The sequence below is a fragment of the Saccopteryx bilineata genome, chromosome 3, assembly GCF_036850765.1.
Source record: "Saccopteryx bilineata isolate mSacBil1 chromosome 3, mSacBil1_pri_phased_curated, whole genome shotgun sequence".
In the NCBI taxonomy this organism is placed as follows: domain Eukaryota; kingdom Metazoa; phylum Chordata; class Mammalia; order Chiroptera; family Emballonuridae; genus Saccopteryx; species Saccopteryx bilineata.
In genome coordinates this window covers 103,996,410-104,016,106 of record NC_089492.1, presented here as the reverse complement: position 1 = coordinate 104,016,106, position 19,697 = coordinate 103,996,410, and positions in this window count along the sequence as shown.

The following is a 19,697-nucleotide window of genomic DNA, read 5'->3' as shown; positions in this document are numbered from 1 at the left end:
TGATTTTTAACAAAGGTGCAAAAGTAAAGATACAGAGGAGAAAGAATTGTCTTTTCAACAAATGGCACAGAAGAATGAACTTCAATCCATACCTTCTCACCATATAAAAACCTCAAAAATAATCACAGATTTAAATGTAAAGTCGAAAATTATAACCCGTATAGAATAGAACAGGAGAAATCTTGTGTCTTGGGTTAGGCAAAGTCTTCTAAGGTAAGGCACCAAAGTATAACTCAAAAAAGAAAGAAACTGATGAATTAGACTTCATCAAAATTAAAATTCCCTCTGTTTGAAAGACTCTTAAAAGAATCAAAAAAATAAGCCACAGGTTGGGAGAAAATATTTATAAACCATATATCTGATTAAGGCTTTATATCTAGTATATTTAATGAACTCTCAAAACTCAATAGTAAGAAAGCAAGTAACCCATTTTTTTTTAGATTTTTTAAAATTTATTCATTTTAGAGAGAGGAGAAAGAGAGAGAGTGAGAGAAGGGGGAGGAGCAGGAAGCATCAACTCCCATATGTGCTTTCACCAGGCAAACCTGGAGTTTTGAACCGGCGACCTCAGCATTCCAGGTCGACGCTTTACCCACTGCACCACCACAGGTCAGACCACCCATTTTTTTTTTTTTTTTTTTTTTTTGCATTTTTCTGAAGCTGGAAACAGGGAGAGACAGTCAGACAGACTTCCGCATGCGCCCGACCGGGATCCACCCGGCACGCCCACCAGGGGGCGACGCTCTGCCCACCAGGGGGCGATGCTCTGCCCATCCTGGGCGTCGCCATGTTGCGACCCTCCTGGGTGTCGCCATGTTGCGACCAGAGCCACTCTAGCGCCTGGGGCAGAGGCCACAGAGCCATCCCCAGTGCCCGGGCCATCTTTGCTCCAATGGAGCCTTGGCTGCGGGAGGGGAAGAGAGAGACAGGGAGGAAGGCGCGGCGGAGGGGTGGAGAAGCAAATGGGCGCTTCTCCTATGTGCCCTGGCCGGAAATCGAACCCGGGTCCTCCGCACGCTAGGCCGACGCTCTACCGCTGAGCCAACCGGCCAGGGCCCTTTTTTTTTTTAATTGGCAAAAGATTTGAACAGACACTTCTCCAAAGAAGATACAGATGGCAAATAAACACATAAAAAGATGTTTAACACCATTAGTCATTGAGAAATGCAAATTAAAATCACAATGAGATATTATTGCATACCTATTAGACTGGGGAAAATTAAATAGACTGACCGCCCCAAGTGCTGGAAAGAATGTGGAGTGACACGGGAACACACACTGCTGCACGGTCACTTTAGAAAACAGTTTGTTAGTTTCTTGTAAGTGAAACCCTATGATATCCACTCCTAGGTATTTACTCCAGGAAACCAAAGCATATGTCCATTCAAAGACAAATAATAGCTCCAAATTGGAAATTTCCATCATCCCAAATGTCCATCAACTGGGGATGGATAAACAAATTGTCACACAGACATGCAATGGACAATCCATACAAATCCAGCAATAGAAAAGGAATAAACTATTAGTACTAGCAACAATATCGATAAACCTCAAAATAATTATGCTGAGTGAAAGAAGCTACACTCGCCCTGGCCAGATAGCTCTGTTGGTTAGAGCATTGTTCCGAAGTGCAGAGGTTGTTGGTTCAATCCCTGGCCAGGGCATATACAGGAATAAATATTCCTGTCTCTCACTCTCTCCCTTCCAACTCTTGAAAATCAATAGAATAAACATTAAAAAAAAAAAAAAAAGAAGCCACACTCTGTTTCATTCTAGAACATGGGACTCATCTGTAGTTTGATTAGTGGTTCCCGGGAGTAGGTAAAGAGGAAGGCAAAGGAGGGAGGAACTACAAAGGGGCACAAAGAAACTTCTGGGGATGACATTCACTGTCTTGTGGTGATCTTTTCATGGATATATACACATTAGATGTTGAGACATTGTACAGTTTATATGTGTGTAGTTTTTTGTTTTTATTCAGTGAGAGGAGGAGAGGCAGAGAGACAGACTCCCGCATGCACCCAACTGAAATCCACCCAGCAAGCCCATTAGGGAGTGATGCTCTGCCCATCTGGGGCCTTGTCTGTTGCTCAGCAACTGAGTTCAAGAGGCAGAAGCCATGGAGCCATCCTCAGGGCCCAGGGCCAACTTCTCCAATTGAGCCATGGCTGCAGGAAGTGGAGGGAAGGGGGAGAGAATCGAGAGGGGGAGGGGTGGAGAAGCAAATGGGCCCTTCTCCTGTGTGCCCTGACTGGGAATCAAACCTGGGACATCCACCTGCCAGGCTGACGCTCTACCACTGAGCCAACCAGCCAGGGCCTATATCTGTGCAGTTTACTATTTGTAAATTACACCTCAATATACCTTTTGGAGGCAAAACCCGCAAAGTTCTCTGCATTCCATTCAGAATAAAAGCCAAAGTCTTTACTGTGGCAGAGCTACCTGGCTGGCGGATGTCTGTTCAGTGCTATTTCCCCAGCTTCCAGAACAGTGCTTGGAACATGGAAAGAGCCAAATAAGTATTTTATTTCTTGAATGATTGTCTAGCAGGCCCTCATTTAATCATAGTTATTTGACAACAGCTGTTAAGAACAAGGTAGGGTTCCTCAAACAATTAAACATAAAGTTACCATATGACGCAGTAACTCCATGGCTAGATATATTTCCGAGAAAAATGAAAACAAATGTCCACATAGACAAAATTGTTCATAATAGCCGAAAGGTAGAAACAACCTTGTGTTTGTTTCATCATCAAGTGATGAATTAACAAACAATGCAGTCTGTCCTACAGTGGAATATTAGCTGATCATGAAAGGAACAAGCACTGACACATGCTACAACATGGATGAACCTTGAAAACTTATGCCAGGTGAAGGAAGCCAGACAGAAAGATCACATATTATTGATCCCATTTATACAAATTGCCCAGATTAGGTAAATCTATAGAGAGAGGACATTGCATTGTGCTTAGTGCTAGGGGTATTGACAGGGGGATGGGTGGCAGGTTCAAGGTATAAGGTACGGTATTTCTTTTTGGAGTGATAAAATGTGTTCAAACTGTGGAGATGATTGTAGTACGTATCTGTGAATATACTAAAATAAATTGAATTATAAACTTAAATGGGTGAGTTGTATGATGTGTAGATTATATATCAGTAAAGCTATTTAAAATAAATAACATGGTGGCCCTGGCCAGTTGGCTCAGTGGTAGAGCATCAGCCCAGCGTGTGGAAGTCCCAGGTTCAATTCCTGGCCAGGGAACAGGGGAGAAGCATCCATCTGCCTCTCTACCCTTCCCCCTCTACTTTCTCTCTGTCTCTCTCTTCCTCTCCCACAGCCAGGGCTCCAGGAGCAAAGTTGGTCCGGGTGCTGAAGATGGCTCCATGGCCTCCGCCTCAGGCACTAGAATGGCTCCAGTTGCAACAGAGCAATGCCCCAGATGGGCAGAGCATCACCCCCTAGTGGGCATACCGGGTGGATCCTGGTCAGGTATATGTGAGAGTCTCTGCCTCCCGCCTCCCCACTTCTCACTTCAGAAAAATACAAAAGAAAGAGAAAGAAAGAAAGAAAGAAAGAAAGAAAGAAAGAAAGAAAGAAAGAGAGAGAGAGAGAGAGAGAGAGAACGAGAGAAAAAGAGAAAGAGAGAAAGAAAAGAAGAACATGGTGGTGTGCCAGGGGAAAGCAGAGCTCTGGCTCAGAGTCTGAGTGGAGAGCCAAACTCCTGTGAGTTCACTGGCAGGGTCAGGACCAGATCAAGTGCAGCCTAGGAATGAAGGTGGCACAATATGCCCAGTGGAGAAGGGGCTGAGGTCCCAGAGAGGGTACTGGATTTGCTCAGGCCATCCTGATGGTGAGCCCTGAATGGAGGAAGAGCTCTTTCTCTTGGGAGAAGAGTGAATCCAGGTCGCTTGCAGCCCTGCAGCCCATGGCTGGGGCTCTGCCTTCCTTGAGCTTTACTGAGCGACGTGACGTCCCCCAATTGCCAAGCAGTGATAATACCTTCTATTTATACCAAACACCTCTCCTCCCAGGAGAGCAGTGTTTTCCCAACATTGATTCAATAAGCCAGCTAGACTGAATTAAATTAAAATTCGCAGCAGCCACTCACAACAAGCCTGCCACTTTCCCCTGCCTGTCCGCTCCTTCATGCACTGCTTTGCCGCTCACAGCAAAATAGGGAAGTCAAAAACACCAGTCTTCCACACGTCTGCCCCACTGAGGGCCCTCCACCCACCCTGCTTCAGGCATGGGAGAAGGGGCTTGCACCACCCCAGGGCCTTTCCCTACTAGGAGAAATACAGTGCTGAAGAGAGGGGTCTTCAAGTGTAACATTCTTCTTTCCATAAACATTTAAACCACTAAAACCCAAAGGTGAGAACTTCTAATGGTGGGATATCAGGCACAAAAGAGAAATATATTAGGGAACCCTTTTCTAAACCTTAATTCACACTGCATAGGCAGCTAATCTATTTTGCCTTTGCAAAAGGGCAGCATAGGGTCCTGGTCAGCATGATCAGAGGGTTTTCCATGGGACAGAGACTTCTGACTCCCTGGAGAATGAGAAGAAAGGTTCTGATGGAGTCTGCTACCTCTTTCCCCTTAGTACAGATCTGAGTGGTGCTGGTCAGTCCATATTCCTGGCCTCAGGGACAGAGAGCCAGAAAGGGACAGAGGGGAGCTTGCATGGTCTGGCTGGATTGATGGGTGGGTGTATGTTGGGTAAACAAATGTTTTTTTAAGTTCGCTCACTTGTATTGGGACAGCGCCTTGTGCATATGGTCTATGGAAGGTGTGGTGCTTGCCCTCTGGGCGGCAGATTGAAAATTGTGGATTGACTTCCTGCTTGGGAGAGGTCATTGTTTGCTATTGTTTGCTGGAGAAGGTTTTTTCCCCCCAGCCCAGCCTGTTTTCCTAGAGAGTGCAGAAAGAGAGAAGGGTGGGAGGAGAGGAGAGCTGAGGGGCTTGGGAGCCCTGAGTGAAAGGGAAGTGGTCTTCCCTGCCTGTTTGCTCATCTGCCATTACGAGACTTTAATAAACGAAATGGCCCACCATTTTCTGACTCCACAGTTCCTTTACTGTCTGTCCAAATCCAATACAAACCTATATGGCCACGACGGCGGTGGCCACTGGCCTTACATCTGGTGCAGCTGGCAGGGTTCCGATCAGATTCGTATGGAGCCGCCAACACCCTTGAGGAGTGGGGTAGAGGACTGGTCGTTGCTCCCCAGTGTATGGTTCCCTATGGCTCTCCTTTAGGGGACTGTGGACTGGCTGTTTTTCACAGCCCTGCTAGAGGAAACCAGGAGCTCTGTGCAGGAGGCTGCCTGAGGTCTGCAGACTGAGCAGCAGCAACTGCAGGAGCTGGAATGGTCACGAGAAAAAAAGCTGCAGGTACGGTGCCTGAAATTGGAAAGGTCTCTGAAAAAAGGAGGCCTAATAGGTTTGTGAGTTGCAGTTTCCCCTAGAGGTTGAACATTGGCAGCGATAGTTGTTGGAGCAACAACTGTGGGTTCAGCTTTAGGCCTGGAGCCGGCAGCTGCAGGAGCAGAAGACGGAGCTGTGCCGGTGGAGTGACTCTGAGTCAACCGGGAGCAGGTGTTTCCAGCTCCTCTTCTGAGGATGTAAGGCCAGTAGCCGTGGCATCCATCACAGCCGCCTGGCCCATGCAGGTTCAGGTTTGATTTGGACAGATGGTAATGAAGCAATGGAGCCAAGAACTGGTGGGCTATCATCTTTATCCTAGCTTGCACCAGGTGGGCAAGAAATACACACAGTGGGAAAACACTTTCCTTTCCATTCAGGGCTACCAAAGCCACTGACTTATCCGAGTTTCCTAGAATCAAAGTTTTCTACCTCACCAGCTTTATTCACCTCTGTTCCCCATCTCCTTCTCTCTGCACAAACTCTGCACATACTGGCTTCTCCTTCAGCACTCTGCCATCTTGGCTGCTTCTCCTCTCCTCCACGTAGGCTTACTCTGCTCTCCTCCTAGAATGTAATCCCTCTTCCCCCAGAACAACGTGATCTCTCCTTTTAAAACCTTTTGGCACGAAAGCCCTCCCCCAACACACATTAATATAATCATGCCCATCCCAAGCAAGAAGGGCAACTAATATTATCACCTGGGCAACGGACTTCCACATGGGCAGCGCCATCTTTAACAAAGTGAGCATAATATATTTTATCTGTCCAACAATTCACCCCTATGCTCACTTTACTACCCACAATTTACACCACCGGAAAGGAAATTAGGCACATTACACAAATTACAACAACATGACAAATCATACAATTTCAACAATTACAAAGGTACATTTCACCAGTCTCTGAACACTTTGCCAAAAGCACAAAATGTCCTCGGACTTCTTTCTAGCCATGGGAAAAGCTTCCTGGGGCAGGGGAAGGCCCTCTTGCAAAGCCACCCCCACCCCCATCAGGGTATTTCACATTGTCCAAAATCCATAAGTCCATCCAACAAAGGAGCCAGTGCCCACTCTGGTCATGTCCAAAAATCAGTCCACGCACATGGGGCGTCAGCCACCCCCCTCATCCCTGCCATCCTGGCAGGTCTTACACTGTCCCAAAGAGGAGCACGTGGCAATGGCAGTCAGCATTTCCATCTCTGCTCCGGAGAGCATGATGGCATTCACCCCTATGTCCCAAAATCGCAGCCCTACCAGGGGCATAGTAGATGCTCCTTCCAGCTGGGCTCTCACCTTATGGAGACTGTGGATTGCAACTCCAGACCGATCCTCCTCATCCTCCAAAAAGAAACTGAAAACACCAGCTCCCGCTGCCAGGCTCAGTCCCGGGCTGCCACTGCCTTTTGCTCCACAGACCTTGCAGCCCCAGCCCCAGCCTTAGCCCTGGCCTCCTGCTGCTGCTGGCCCTACACAACATCCAGGGCAATCTGCAACTCATGAACCTGTGATTCCATTTCCAGGCGAATCTCACAAATCTGGTCGGCCTCCTCCTCCAGCGCATCCTCCAGCTCCAGGGTCAGCATCTGTTTCTCCTACGTTTGCTCCAGCTCCTTCCACTGCTCGGTTTGCAGGTCCCAGGAAGCCTCTTCCACAGAGCTCTCTGTTTCTTCACAAATGGCTGTAAAAGTCAGCCAGCCTATGGTCCCGAAAAGGACAGCCATGGGGAACCATAACAGCAGCCAGTTCGCTACTTGACCGCTCAAATGTGGTGGTGGCTCCATACCGAGCTGTATCGAATCCTGCCACAGACTACACCAAATGTAAAGCCAGTAGCTGCGGCATCCATCACAGCCACCTGGCCCATGCAGGTTCAGGTTTGATTCATACAGACAGTAATGAAACAACGGAGCCAAGAACTGGCGGGCCATTACCTTTTTTTTTTTTTTAATACAGTGACAGAGAGTCAGAGAGAGGGATAGATAGAGACAGACAGACAGGAATGGAGAGAGATGAGAAGCATCAATCATCAGTTTTTTGTTTTGACACCTTAGTTATTCATTGATTGCTTTCTCATATGTGCCTTGACCATGGGCCTTCAGCAGACCGAGTAATGCCTTACTTGAGCCAGCGACCTTGGCTTTAAGCTGGTGAGTTGATTTTGCTCAAGCCAGATGAGCCTGCGCTCAAGCTGGCAACCTCGGAGTCTCGAACCTGGGTCCTCCGCATCCCAGTCCAACGCTCTATCCACTGCGCCACCGCCTGGTCAGGCCCATTACCTTTTTTTTTTTTTTTTTTTTCTTTTCCATTTTTCTGAAGCTGGAAACAGGGAGAGACAGTCAGACAGACTCCCGCATGCGCCCGACCGGGATCCACCCGGCACACCCACCAGGGGCCACGCTCTGCCCACCAGGGGGCGATGCTCTGCCCATCCTGGGCGTCGCCATGTTGCGACCAGAGCCACTCTAGCGCCTGAGGCAGAGGCCACAGAGCTATCCCCAGCGCCCGGGCCATCTTTGCTCCAATGGAGCCTTGGCTGCAGGAGGGGAAGAGAGAGACAGAGAGGAAAGCGCGGCGGAGGGGTGGAGAAGCAAATGGGTGCTTCTCCTGTGTGCCCTGGCCGGGAATCGAACCCGGGTCCTCCACACGCTAGGCCGACGCTCTACCGCTGAGCCAACCGGCCAGGGCCCCATTACCTTTTAATACCTAGCTTGCACCCGGCAGGCAAGAAATACACACAGTGGGAAAACACTTCCCTTTCCATTCAGGGCAAACTCTGCACAAACGAGCTTCTCCTTCAGCACTCCACCATCTTGGCTGCTTCTCCTCTCCTCCACGTGGCCTTACTCTGCTTCCTCCTAGAACATAATCCCCCAGGACAACGTGATCTCTCCTTTTAAAACCTTTTGGTGCAAAAGCCCTCCCCAACACACATTAGTATAATCATACCCATCCCAAGCAAGAAGGGCAACTAATATTATCATCTGGGCGATGGGCTTCCACGTGGACAGTGCCATCTTTAACAAAGTGAGCATAATATACTGTATCTGCCCAACAGAGGATGAGGAGTCTCGAGCTAAAGCTGCCATCCACATACTCAGAGCTTGGCCAGTGGTCGTTCAGAGGGTAAAAACCCAGCAGCAAAGGGTACCTACTGAGCCCCTGGTAGGCTTGCTGTGATTGTGCAACATAGGGGTGGATGGCATCATGCTCTCTGGAGCAGAAGTGGAGAGGTTGGCCACTGTTGCCACATGCTCCTCCTTGGGGCAGCGTCTTCAGAGCTGCCATGACTACAGGGATGAGGGGAAAGGCCTGAGGCTTTATGTGAACCTAGTTGACTGTAATGGACCTTTACCTAGGTGAAATGCACAGACAACTGGGCTGTCTATCGTGAACTGACTCTTGGACTACAACCAGAGGGGGACAGCTGATCTCTTATTAGATGGACATGCCGCTTTTGGACAGTATGAGAGACCTTGATGGGGGAGGAGGGGAGGCCCAGCTCTGGTGGAGGCCCTCCTGCACCAGGAAGCTGCTCTCATCTGGTTGGAGAGATGCACCAAGAACACTTTAAGGTTTCCATGGACATTGCCCTGGACTATACAGGCCCTTCCACCTACTGTGGAGTATGGGGCTAGAGATGGGCCTCCAGTTTGTGCCTTGGGCAGAGTGCTCAGAGTGACATTGTGAAGGGCACCTTTGTATTGTTGCAATTGTGTAACTCGTGCTGTTGCTATAGTTTGTTTATGTAATGTACGTCCTCATTCCTCACCCAGGGATACCTGTGGGGTAGATTGTGAAGTGAGCAAAAGGGATGGAATGTTAGGTAAACAAATGGTTTTTAAGTTTGCTCACTTGTATTGGGGCAGAGCCATGTGTGTATAGTCTATGGAAGGCTGCGGGTGCTCGCTCACAGGGCAGCAGGTTGCAAATTATGGATTGCCTTTCTGCTTGGGAGGGGCCATTGTTTGCTATTATTTGCTGGAGAAGGGGCTTTTCCCCCTATTCAGTTTTGCTAGAGAGTGCAGAGAGAGAGAGAGAGAGAGAGAAGAGAGCTGAAGGGCTTGGGAGCCCTGAGATTTTGGCTCGGCCTGTTTGGCTGAGCCCTGCTGACACTGGTGGGGGCCAGTGAGTCTGGGAGAGTCCAGAGAATGAATTGGGTCTTTGGGAGCCCTGAGAGAGGGGGGGAGCATTCTTCCCTGCCTGTTTGCTTCTTCGCCATTACGAGACTTTAATAAACGGAATGGCCTACCATTTTCTGGCCCCACAGTTCCTTTATCGTCTGCCCGAATCCAGTGCGAACCTGCATGGCCACCACGGCAGTGGCCCCTGGCCTTACATTGTACCCAACCACTTCACACCAACACTCACACAGAATTTCATCTTCTCTGTGTCCTTATCCAGCTCTGCACCTGCCAGAGTGTTTGGCGGGATCTCCTGCACACATCCCTGACACTGCCATGCACAGTCAATGAATCAATCAAAAGTGTTTTTTGTAGGCCCTGTGTGCCTGTCCTGGGCCACATTCCACAAGGATGGGCGCATCTGTGGGGGAGATGTGAGTGGCTTTAAAGATGAGAGCCGTAGTGTCTCCCTGGGCAAGGAGAAGCCACATGGCACAAAAGCTCAGGATCTCAGGGAGGGGAACCACCTAGGGGTCTGGCAGTCATCTCCCTGCCCTACCCCACCCCTCATCCCTCAGCCAACATCAACAGCATGTAAAGGGCAGGTATTCCAGTCCTCTTCAGCTGAGCTTCTCAGGACGCAAGGATGCAGGAGTCGGGCTGGGGCAGGGAGAATGTGGGTACTGGGCTCTTTGTCTGGGCCCAAGTCAGGCAAGTATCCAACTTACTGAGTCTCTACAATGCTCTTTCTGAATAAATAGTGCTGACCCCCACAGCCACTGCCTAGTTACTTGAAAACTTAATTAACCATTACCATCTAGCTCTTTGCCTAAGAAGCAGGGCATTTCTCTCTAGAGGACAAGGGAGGTGATTTGCAAGCTTTCTATAATTTAGGAGGAATCTAGCATGCAAGAGAAAAGGTCAGGAAGCAGATGAAGAAGACAGTCTTGGAGAGTGTTTAGTTGGATGGGGGCTGGAGTGGGAACTGAATAATGAAGTTGACCCCTCCTCCTTCACTCAGTCCAACCCACTAAGCTTCACTCTATTCTCCACCAGCTTCCACCCTCAACCTGACCCACCTGGTTCACAAACATAAAAATAATCCACGCAGACTGTTTCCTGTCTGGGGAAAAAATGCAAACTGAAAAATGGAAAGTCTATTATAATCACAAATTAACTTCCTGTGAGCTCCTGTTAAATGCAGATTTACTCCTGTGTGCTGTGTCCTCCACTGGGAATTTCAGCCAAAATCCCACATTCACTTTGACTGCCTGTCCCACTAACAATATGCCCTGTGGGCCTTATTTGTTGGATGGACTCTGGAGCCAGGCTGTCTGGGTTCAAATTTAAGCTCAGCCATTTTCTTGTTGTGTAGCCTTGGGGCAATTATCTAACTTTGCTGTGCTTCAATTTCCTCATCTATAACTGATAGAATTGTTATGAGGACTAAATGTATTAATCTACCTAAAGTACCTAGAATAGTTCTTGCAGCCCTGGCTGGTTGGCTCAGCCATAAACATCAGCCCAGCATGTGAAAGTCCCAGGTTCGATCCCCAGTCAGGGCACACAAGAGAAGCAACCATCTGCTTCTTCACCTGCCCCGATCTCTCTCTCTCTCTTCTCCTCCTGCAGCCATTGAGCATAGTTGGCTCTGGATGTTGAGAATGGCTCCATGGCCTCACCTCAGGCGCTAAAATAGATCAGTTGCCAAGCAACAGAGCAGTAGCTCCAGATGGGCAGAGCATTGCCCTATAGGGGGCTTGCTGGGGTGGATCCCAGTCTGGGCACATGTGGGAGTCTGTCTCTGCTTCCCCACCTCTCACTTAAAAAAATGAATAGTTTTTGCAATATAATATGTGCTAAAAAAATGTTAGTCTGTGATAAAATTATTCACATAATTTGTCTACAATATGGTTGAAACTTTCTCTTGTAATATGAATGGGGATTTTCTTATTTATCCATGGGAAAATATTTACACAATTTTTCAGAGATTAACTGGTTCCCCAATCCATTTTTGCAAATCACATCTTAAATTTCTCAACTGAGAATTCTCTGTTCACAAAGATGTTTGTCACATCTTGGGATAAGGGCATTGCTGTAATTTCCACTTAATGGTGTGTCTCATAGGTCCTTGGGGGCTGAAGATGGGAATTTGAGTCAGTTATCTGAAGTAGAGTCAACATAAGCAACTTAATTTGGTTTCATCTTTGTCGTTCTCTGCTAAAATGGCCAAAGTGATATCTTCAATGCCTGTAACTTCTAGTGTTTTCTGATGTTCCCAGGGACACTGCGCTCTATTCAAGAGTAACAAGTTCAATCCAGGTAACAAGTATAAGAGTAACAAATACAACCCACACATTCAAAAAAAAAACATTTAGCACATTCTCTTTCACCAGCAGAAATGACCAATGGGCCAGAAGAGCTCAGCTCAGTCCCCCAGGCACTCACTAGCTGGGCAGGACACATTTTTCTCTCTCCACCAAAAGGCTGTCCTTCTCCAGAAGGTTTTCATGATGAAGTGATGAGTCCATGTATAAGAAGGGCTTTGAGGCCCTGGCCGGTTGGCTCAGCGGTAGAGCATCGGCCTGGCGTGCGGGGAACCCGGGTTCGATTCCCGGCCAGGGCACACAGGAGAAGCGCCCATTTGCTTCTCCACCCCCACCCCCTCCTTCCTCTCTGTCTCTCTCTTCCTTTCCTGCAGCCAGGCTCCATCGGAGCAAAGATGGCCCGGGCGCTGGGGATGGCTCCTTGGCCTCCGCCCCAGGCGCTAGAGTGGCTCTGGTCGCGGCAAAGCGACGCCCCGGAGGGGCAGAGCATCGCCCCCTGGTGGGCAGAGCGTCGCCCCTGGTGGGCGTGCCGGGTGGATCCCGGTCGGGCGCATGCAGGAGTCTGTCTGACTTGTCTCTCCCCGTTTCCAGCTTCAGAAAAGAAAAAAAAAAAAAAAAAAAAAAAAAAAAAGAAGGGCTTTGAAAATTTATTTTAATCACAGTTTAACTACAAACAATCCTAATGATGACTTTTATCATTGATATCAGTCCAAGTTTGGTCTTTGGCAAGGCAGGCAATGGGTGTGTTGAAGACGACCCATCAGGGTAGATAGCTTCTCCCCTTCAGGGTTTCTACAGCAGCACGTAAAAGACAAAGCACAGGAGAGTCAAATCCCTATGATCTGAGGCTACTAATTGGTATTTTGTTACAAGTTTGATGTGGTCTGTGATTGGATAAATTCTTTCATTTAAATTAAAATGGTTGTCAGTGGGAAAGTAGATGGGGAATTGGAAAAAGATATGTGATAAAAGAAAATTTAAAAAAGTGTGTTGAGAGAAATGGCGCCATGAGGAGGGCTCCTGATACCTTTCCCCGAAATTTCAACAAATTCAACAACTAGAGACAGAAAAACAATCCCAGGAGCACCTGAAATACACATACATCAAACAAAGGTACGATTGAGCGAAACGATAGCTAAATATATAATCGACTCTGAAGGAAATAAGATGGAGAACGGAGCACTCTGCCTTCCTCACTGACCTGAGCAAGGGCTACTTTCACTTGGAACTGAGAGAAAGCGAGGGATGGGGGCATGGAAAAAGCTGGGCTAGGGTGGAGACGTTCAAGCCGAGGAGAGAGTGTGCCTGCTGCTCAACCCACATGGAGCGCAGAGCTAACGCCAGCGGCAAACCCTGGCAGAGGTGGGCAAGCAGTTGCCTTGTTTACTCCCAATATCCTGGTCAGCGAGCACAGACAGTGTGCGAGTGGTTCCTCCTAGTACCCCAGACATGGGCGCCTGCATTCCTGGACAGAGGGGCAGGGTTGGAGACTGTCAGCAGTAGCCTTCTCCATGGGCTGTGACCAGAGTCTCGTGTAATCCCTGCTCCCTGAATAACAGCACGGGGAGTGCGCAAAAGCCAACTTCCATATGCCCAAACCTCTCCGGGTGGGGCACCTCCACCAGCCATACAGGCTAGCAAAGCACATTAGAAAAAATATGGAAGTGCTAAGGGGAGGGGCTTGCAGGCAGCTTGGAGAGAGTCTCTGGAGCAGATCCTTGGATACAATCGCTGAAATTAGCTTAACCCACAGTCTGCTCACTGCTCAGCTGGCTTATGCCGGCAGCAGCTCTGGCTGACAAGGTCTTCTTTCTCAGGTCTGTGATCTAAGAGAACCCAATGGGGAGACGTGATATTTTTTAGGGCCTCTTGCTTTGCACGCAGTAGCTGGGGCAACTTCCTACCAGCCAATACAGGGTAAAAAAAACACATTCCTAGGGAACAGACCTCAGAGAACACTGCAGAAGTTGGGCAGGCTAGACTGTAGGCTTCTTAACAAGGGAGAAGCCTGCAGAGAGCAGTCCCATGAAACACTAAGGAAAATTTACTAGACATACCTGGGGAACCTTAGAAAGGAGCCTGAACAGAAGTCACTCACCCCCCTACCTGCTTAATCTGGTGGCTCTGGTCAGCAGAGCTTTCATACTCAGGGCTATGCTCTAAAAGGACCTGGCGGAGGGACTTGGCAGCTTTTAAGATCTCCCATTCTGCAGGCAATGACTAGGGGCATCTTCCTGCCAGCCAATACAGGTTACAAAGTGCAAAAAGCCTGGGGAGAGTGGTCCCGCAGAGTGTTGAGGCATACTAGACACACCTGGAGGCTCATAGAAAGACACTTTCAGAGAAATTTGCTCCCAGCCCTGCCTGATTACTCAGGCAGCACTGGATGGCAAAGCCTTACCCAGATCCCTGCATTGAATGGGGATAGAGTGGGGATTTGTCAGCTCTTTGAGCCTCTTACTCAGGCAGTGGCAGGGGCAACTTCATAGCTGGGTCACCAGGCTGCTGGTTTAGGAAGGAGAGACTTGGAAAGAGGCTCCGGGAAAATGGACTCTCTCATTGTTGGAGCCTGCAAACGCTAACAAGCCCTGACTACCAATGAGTCTGAGGCCTAGTATATGTCATCGCCATAGCGACACATCAACTGCAAATCTCTACCTAAGCGTGCAACAGGGGCAGAGCCTGGGGTACAGTGCCACCGACCAAAAAGAGAGAGAAGAAGGAAAAAGGAAGAAGATAACCTCTCAAAATTAAGAATAATCCACAATCTTTATAACTTTTTCCACTTTTTTTCTTTCATTTTTTATCTTTATTTTTTTTCTTCCACCTTGGTCCTTTTATCCTCTTTTCATCTTATTCTTTTCTCTTCATCTTGAAATTCATTACCCATTCTTTTTATTTTCTTTTTTCTTTCTCTCTATAAGGGTTACATTCCAAAAACCTTAACTCTCTCACTTTTTTTCTTCTTTTTTATCTCTCTCTCTTGGTTTCTTCTTTTCTCTTTCACTTTTCCTCTCATTCGATCCTCACTCACAAACAAATTATTTTATTTTGGATTCAAATTTTTTCTTTGTGGCATTTTGTGTGCTTTTTACTTTGCTTTTTAACTCATTAGTATTTCCCCCAACCCCAGCTTTCCATTCTATGTAGTTTTTGTTCCACTTAATACAACAGTATTTTTTCTTTTTTTTCTTTTTCTTGTTTTCTTCTTGTCTTTTTCACTATATCTCTCATTTGACCATCATTTACAAGCAAATTATTTTATTCTTGATCCAAATTTTTTCCTTGTAGCATTTTGTGGGTCCTTACCTCGTTTTTTGCCCCTTTGTCACATCTCCCCAACTCAGGCCCTCTTTTCTAGGTAGTTTTTGTTCCATTTAGCACAATACAATTCTCAGTTTTTCATGGTATTTTCTCAAAAAAATAATTAAAAATTTTTTCTTATTCTTTATCAATTCTTATTAGTGTTATTAACAAAACCACCCTCAGATACCAGTAAGGAAAAGGAAATCAAATATCATGGATACAAAAGACAGAGATGTAACACAGATAGATGAGAAAAAGTCTACAGAAAAAATTTTTAATAGATTGAAAACCTTGGAGTTAAATGACAGAGAATTTAAAATAGAAATCCTAAAAATACTCAGAGATATACAAGAAAGCACAGAGAGGCAATTTAGGGAGCTCAAAAAACAACTCAACAAACAGAAAGAATATATTACTAAGGAAATTGAAACTATGAAAACGATTCAAACAGAGATGAAAAACTCAATTCATGAACTGAAAAACAAGGTAACAAACTTAGCTAATAGAACAGGCCAAATAGAAGAGATAATTAGTGACATAGAAGACAGGCAACTAAAGGCATAACAGAGAGAAGAAGAGAGAGACTCACGAATTTAAAAAAAAATGAGAAAGCCCTACAGGAATTGTCTGACTCCATCAAAAAGAGCAACATAAAATAATAAGTATATCAGAAGGAGAAGAGAGAGAAAAAGAAATGGAGAACATATTCCAACAAATAATAGACAAGAACTGCCCAAGCCTATGGAAAGAACTAAAGCCTTGAATTCAAGAAGCAAACAGAACACTGAGTTATCTTAACCTCAACAAACCTACTCCAAGGCACATCATAATGAAATTGGCATAAACCAATGACAAAAAAAAAATTCTCAAGGCAGCCAGGGAAAAGAAGAATACAACATATAAAGGAAGGCCTATTAGATTATCATCAGATTTCTCAGCAGAAACTCTACAAGCTAGAAAAGACTGGACCCCAATATTTAAAGTTCTGAAAGAGAGGAACTTCCAGCCAAGAATACTATACCCATTAAAGCTATCCTTCAAATACAAAAGAGAAATAAAAACATTCACAGATACAAAAAAGATGAGGGAATTTTTTTTTTAATATTTTATTTATTGATTTTTTAGAGAGAGAGGAGTGAGAGAGAGAGACAGAGAGAGAGAGAAAGGGGGAGGAGCAGGAAGCTTCGACTCCCATATGTGCCTTGACCAGGCAAGCCCAAGGTTTCGAACCGGCGACCTCAGTGTTCCAGGTCGACGCTTTATCCCACTGCGCCACCACAGGTCAGGCAAGATGAGGGAATTTATCACCAGAAAACCCCCACTTCAGGAAATACTAAAGGGGGTTTTCCAACCAGATACAAAGAACAAAACAAAACAAAACCACAAGTAAATGCTCCACCAAGAACACAATAAAATCAAATTTAAACTGACTACAAAAACAAAAAAGGGGAGAGGACGAAATTTAAAGTAGCAAAGGAGGATGGAGTGCAGAAGCACTCATGAAATAGTGTACTACAATGAACATGGTAGGTAACTTTCCATTACTTAATGGTAACCATCCCTGAAAAAAACCACAGAAGCACATGACTTAAAAAAAGAAGTAACAGAGGAAAGAAGTATGGATTACAACCAAACATAAGCAAATGATTGAAAAACAAAAGAGAAGAATCAAACAAGATGCAAAAATAACAGAAAATTAATATATAAAATGGTAATAGGAAACCTTCAAGTGTCAATAATTACACTAAATGTAAATGGATTGAACTCACCAATAAAAAGACAAAGAGTAGCAGAATAGATTAAAAAAGAAAATCCAACTGTATGCTGCCTACAAGAAACACATCTAAGCTACAAGGATAAAAACAAATTCAACGTGAAAGGCTGGAAAACAATACTCCAAGCAAATAACATGCAAAAAAAATCAAGTGTAGCAATACTCATATCTAACAATGCTGACTACAAGACAGCAAAGGTAATCAGAGACAAAAATGGTCATTTCATAATAATTAAGGGGACACTGAATCAAGAAGACATAACACTTCTTAATATATATGCACCAAACCAACGAGCACCAAAATATATGACAGCTACTGACTGACCTAAAAACAAAAACTGACAAAAATGCAATCATACTTGGAGACCTCAATACATCGTTGATGGTTCTAGATCATTCATCCAAACAGAAAATCAATAAAGAAATATTGGCCTTAGGCCCTGGCCGGTTGGCTCAGTGGTGGAGCGTCGGCCTGGTGTGCGGAAGTCCCAGGTGTGATTCCCGGCCAGGGCACAGAGGATAAGCGTCCATCTGCTTCTCCACCCTTTCCCTTCTCCTTCCTCTCTGTCTCTTTCTTCCCCTCCCGCAGCCAAGGCTCCATTGGAGCAAAAGATGGCCCGGGCACTGGGGATGGCTCCATGCCTCTGCCCCAGGCTCTGGAGTGGCTCTGGTCACAACAGAGTGATGCCCTAGATAGGCAGAGCATCGCCCCCTGATGGGCGTGCCGGGTGGATCCCGGTTGGGCACATGCGGGAGTCTGTCTGACTGCCTCACCATTTCCAGCTTCAGAAAAATACAAAAAAGGAAAAAAAAAAATATTGGCCTTAAACAAAACACTAGATCAATTGGATATGATAGACATCTACAGGACATTTCATCCCAAAGTGCCAAAGTATACATTTTTCTCTAGTGTACATGGAACATTCTCAAGAATTGACCATATGTTGGACCACAAAAATAACATTAGCAAATTCAGAAAAATTGAAATTATACCAAGCATATTTTCTGATTATAAAGCCTTGAAACTAGAATTCAACTGCAGAAAAGAGTTTTAAAAAACACATAAAAATGTGGAAACTAAACAACATACTTTTAAAAAATGAGTGAGTCAAAGAAGAAATAAGTTCAGAGATCAAAAGATGCATACAGACAAATGAAAATAACAATACGACATATCAGAATGTCTGGGATGCAGCAAAAGCAGTAATAAGAGGGAAGTTCATATTACTACAGGCCTATATGAACAAACAAGAGAGAGCCCAAGTAAACCACTTAAATTCACATCTTAAGGAACTAGAAAAAGAAGAACAAAGACAACCCAAAACTAGCAGAACAAAGGAAAAAATAAAAATCAGAGCAGAAATAAATGAAATAGAAAACAGAAAAACTATAGAAAAAAATTAATAAAACAAGAAGCTGGTTCTTTGAAAAGGTCAACAAAATTGACAAACCCATGGTAAGACTCACCAAGGAAAAAAGAGAAAGGACTGATATAAACAAAATCCAAAATGAAAGAGGAGAAATCACCACAGATATCATAGATATACAAAGAATTATTGTAGAATACTATAAAAAACTATATGCCACAAAATTCAACAATCTAGAAGAAATGAACAAATTCCTAGAATATTACAATCTTTTTAGACTGAGTCATAAAGAAGCAGAAAACCTAAACAGACTCATAAGCAGGGAGTAAATAGAAAAAAACTATTAAAAACCTCCCCAAAAACAAAAGTCCAGGGCCAGATGGCTATATTAGTGAATTCTATCAAACATTCAAAGAAGACTTTGTTCCTATTCTACTCAAAGTCTTCCAAAAAAATTGAAGAAGAAGCAATACTTCCAAACATATTTTATGAGGCCAACATAATCCTCATACTGAAACCTGGCAAGGACAGCACAAAAAAAGAAAACTACAGACCAATATCTCTAATGAATACAGATGCTAAAATACTAAACAAAATACTAGCAAATCGAATACAACAACATATTAAAAAAATAATATATCATGATCAAGTGGGATTCATCCAGAATCACAGAGATGGTTCAACAAATGTAAAACGATTAACATAACACACCATATAAACAAAACAAAGAACAAAAACCACATGATCTTATCAATAGATGCAGAAAAGGCATTCGAGAAAATACAACATAATTTTATGTTTAAAACACTCAACAAAATTGGTATAGAAGGAAAATATCTCAACATAATAAAGGCCATTTATGATAAACCATCAGCTAACATCATATTAAATGGCATTAGGCCCTGGCCGGTTGGCTCAGTGGTAGAGTGTCGGCCTGGCGTGCGGAGGACCCGGGTTCGATTCCTGGCCTGGGCACATAGGAGAAGCGCCCATTTGCTTCTCCACCCCCCCTCCTTCCTCTCTGTCTCTCTCTTCCCCTCCCACAGCCAAGGCTCCATTGGAGCAAAGATGGCCCGGGCGCTGGGGATGGCTCCTTGGCCTCTGCCCCAGGCGCTAGAGTGGCTCTGGTCGTGGCAGAGCGACGCCCCGGAGGGGCAGAGCATCGCCCTCTGGTGGGCAAAGCGTCGCCCCTGGTGGGCGTGCCAGGTGGATCCCGCTCGGGCGCATACGGGAGTCTGTCTGACTGTCTCTCCCCGTTTCCAGCTTCAGAAAAATACAAAAAAAAAAAAATGGCATAAAACTGAGGACTTTTCCCCTTAAATAAGGAACAAGACAGGGTTGTCCACTCTTATTTAATGTGGTGCTGGAAGTTCTAGCCA